Here is a 4321-nt window from a genome sequence, read left to right on the forward strand (position 1 = left end):
CAACGTGGATAACTGCAACCTCTGACTGCTTCAGGCAGGCAGTCCAACTGAGTGTGGTCTGTGAGCAGAATGCTGCAGCTTGCTTGCTAGCAGGGACCTTGAAATACCACAGAGCAGTGGCAATAAAAATGGCTTCAGCAGTACCTCTGCCATGAGGCTGGAAAGCTAAGAAATGGCCTAGATCCAGCCGTCAAAGCCACGGTTTTCGGCTCATGTGGTCAGAAAAAAGGAGAGATATACAGTAAAGAGAGATTCAAAGACGAAGAAAACCTCTAAATGGTTTATAGTGTGTTAAAAATAAATGCAGGATAAAAGTTAAAGTTCTTAGAGTAAAAAGAGAGTAGTTATGTGTGGTGGTACACACCTTTAATCCCAATGCCCAGGAGGTAGAGGCATATTGACCTCTGTGACTTCAAGGGGTAGAGGTAGATTGACCTCTGTGACTTCAAGGTGTGGTAGCACACACCTTTAATCCCAATGCCTGGGAGGCAGAGACAGAAGGATCTCTGAGTTCAAGGTGTGGTAGCACACGCCTTTAATCCCAGCACTGGGGAGCAGAGACAGACAGATCTCTCTGAGTTCAAGGACAGCCTGGTCTACAGAGTTATTCCAGGACAAAGATATACAGAGAACCTGTGTCAAAAAGTAAAAGTAAAAATAAAAGAAATAGAGGTTAAAAATAAAGCTGCACAAAGATGGAAATACACAGAGAATCTTGATACTGCATGCTATTATTCTCTCTTTGAATTGTTTGAATACTGAGGAAGGAACAACAGCTGTTAAAAGATATTTGTTTATAAATGCTGCTGAACTAATCCAAGATAGATATTTTGAAAATACCTTGACTTCAGAATTTGGATCTAAGGATATGATACTTTGGAAAGGAGGTTCTTCTTTTGTTTTCACAGAGAATAAGACCTTGTGGATTGCTTCTATCCCAATATGGTATGATAGACCACGCCCTCCTGAAAGGTTGCTGTGAACACCCTCAAAAAATTACTTCATTCAACTGTCAACTGAGATGAAGCTAGCAAACAGCTTTACTGTGAAAGACCTGATTAACTGCGCCCCTATTCAGCAGGAAGAAGTTTGGAGAGAAATAACTACATCCATATTCCCAGATATTGTTTATAAATGTTCTTTTACATTTAAAGGGGATATGATATAGATATGAATAATTTCATTGGTATGGATTTTAAGGTCAATTTTGTTATATGTGTATATATTTCTGATTTTGATTGTGTAGTTCATTTTAAAATGCAATGTATAATTGAAAATATAGGTTGTTAATGGATAATCATTGATAATAATCAAGCTTGTAGTCATATTAGTTAGATTTTCTAGGTATAGAGATATATTTTAGTTAGATAGGCATTCTTCACAGCTTTCAAAGACTACAGAATATGGCACTTTCAATGTTTTAATAACTTAGGACTTTTCATGACAATGAGACACGTCTGTTCCTGGCAGCACCAATCTACTTCAAGAGGAAGATGGGCATCGAAGAGGCTCCTTATGGAGTTTGATAGCCATTTTGGGCAAGAAACTGCTCTTGCCTGGACTGTTATACAAACTGTACACAGAGAACCTGCAGAGAGAGGACTGCTGAACTTGCCTAAAGGTGAGATGATCTTTCGAGGTTCTTGATTCATGAAAGAGTCTGTGAGACATTCTGCAGGACACAGCAGATAGTGACTGAACTGCCTTTCAAATTTCCTGCTTCATGGAAATGTCTCTGGATATTATGGGCCTGAAGGTCGAAGATGGGTGCCCCAACGATACAGAGGAACTTTGGGTGACTGTCCAGGCAGCGAGTTGTCTCTGTCATTTCTAGAGTTTTGGAAGTTGCTTACTTCTTGTTTACGTAGGTAATATTATATCCTTCTGGAGTCTTTGATGGAGTTGAAGAATGGATAGTCATAGTTATAGTTTTCCATTATTATGATAAAGATATAGTTATAAATATTGTGACTGTAATTCTTGCTTGATAACTGTTTTGTTATATGTAATTTTACTATGTTAAAATGAAAGCCTTTCTTTTTTGTTTAAACAGAAAAAGGGGAAATGATGGAGGAGGGTTATCTGTCTATTGTGTTATTTTCATTGGTCAATAAAGAGACTGCCTTGGCCCTTTGATAGGAGAGAAAATTAGGTAGGCGGAGTAAACAGAACAGAAAGCTGGGAAGAGGGCAATGAGGCAAAAGCCATGGAGCCAGCCACCAGGTCAGACATGCTGAATCTTTTCTGGTAAGCCACTACCTCGTGGTATTACCATGAGATTATTAGAAATGGGTTAATATCAAGATATGAGAGTTAGTCAGTAACTAACTCTCTAGAGATAATGGGCCAGGCAGTGTTTAAATGAATACAATTTGTGTGTTGTTATTTCTGGGACTAAGCTAGCTGTGCGGGAGCCGGGTGAGGCGAAAAGCAGGCCTGCGCGCAGCCCCTCACTACAATTAACCAATAAAAGCAACAGATAGAAGACCCTCCTACATCATTTGCAGGTTAACTATATACCAGGGCGGGTCCCACTCCCAAATTTTGTTGAGCAACACAAAGTAGACTTGATAGGAAAAAAGTTAGAATATAACTCAAAGTTGCGTAGGTAGGGAACTGAGAGTAGATATGGGTAGAATTGGGACAGGAGTGAATATTTTCAAAATATGTTGAAATTCTCAGAGAATTAATATTATTATTAAAACTACTTTTCATGCAAAGAACATTAATAACAATAAAATCATAAATCTCCTGATGATTACAAAATAAGTACAAACCAAGAGGTAAAGACATGCCTCAATGAAAATAGTGAAAATAAATACTTACTTGCATAGCTAATGTTCAATACTCATTATTTAGAAAAGAAAAATAAAACAGAAGCAAATAATAGCACTTGGTGCAGTACAACAGTTCAATGAAATAACTCAAAAGCACATACCATACTCTTACTAATGTCTGAAGCAAAGAAAACTCACTTTTGTGTAAGCAGTCGTACTAGATATAGCAGTAACTATTAAGTAATATCATGAGTGTTGGTTTTTGTTATTGTGTTTAAAAATAGTGCCTATTCACTCTTTAAGTTAGAGTTAAAGACACAATATAGCGATATCTGCAGAAAAGGCTGTGATTCACAATGGGTTGTTGGAAAATGGCATATTTTTTAAATTTTTGGAATTTTCTTAAGAATTTCATATCTGAGTACCATATTTTTTCATTTTCACTTCACCATTCCCTCTCCCTATTCCAACTCCTCCTGTGTAACCCAGTTTACTCTCAAATTCATCACGGCTTCCTCTTTAATTACTAGTAAGTACAAATATGTATAGATGCACGTAACACTAATAATATGTATATGTTTATTAGTGTTATACATACACACACACATATATAATCTTCTAAGTTAATTTAGTAATGTTAATATGTACACACTGTTAGTGCTCACCATTTGAGTTATCATAACACATCAGAGAGCTTATCCATCTCCTCTATGTAGTAGCTTATTGTCTGTCTCTGGTATTCTAGGAGTGGGGCCTTATGAACTTCTCCCACCAACAATAACGTGTCAACTATTCTTGTCAAGGTGTATTTTCATTTAGAGCCTCAAGGGATTGCATTAAAGCTGCAGTAATTGGAGTTAGGCATATCATAGTTATATACTCTGCATGTTGAACAGTTTTGGATCTTTGTAGTTCCCACCATCTGCTGAAAAACAAAAACAAAAGCAAAAACAAACAAAAAAAACCCTTCTTTGGTGAGGTGTGAGAGATACATGAGTATAAGAATAAATATTTTGGGTAAGAAATTAGAAATTATACTGATTTGGGAAATTTGTAGTCATACGTTCTCCTTTAAGATTTATGACCACTCCAGTCATGGGTAGTTAACTAGGTTTAGAGTACTTAACATGGAAAATATTTTTATTGCTCCCATGCTTAAATAAATTTATTGCTTCTCATAATATATGGGTTGTTGACTAATATTTTATCCTCCAAAGCATGATTCTATGAATTATTTTAATAATTTATACTCATATTATGAAAAATATTGCTATTTTCTCCTTATAGCCTTTATTTAAAATCTTTTTTTGCTGTGGTATTTAAATTATTCTTTTAGTTCCTTAAAAGGAATGAATATAAGAAATCTAATATTATACTTTTGTTGTTTTATTGGGTACATAACCATTTTCTTTGTGAAACCTCTCTCACATGGTTTTGTATTTCCATTTTCTATAAGCTAAATAAGATCAATGTGGCTTGTAGTTCCATTTCTATAAGCTAAACAAGATCAATGTAAGAACCAATAAAATTATTTTACATAACAA

Source organism: Myodes glareolus, chromosome X (assembly GCF_982192425.1).
Source record: "Myodes glareolus chromosome X, mMyoGla1.1, whole genome shotgun sequence".
In the NCBI taxonomy this organism is placed as follows: Eukaryota; Metazoa; Chordata; class Mammalia; order Rodentia; family Cricetidae; genus Myodes; species Myodes glareolus.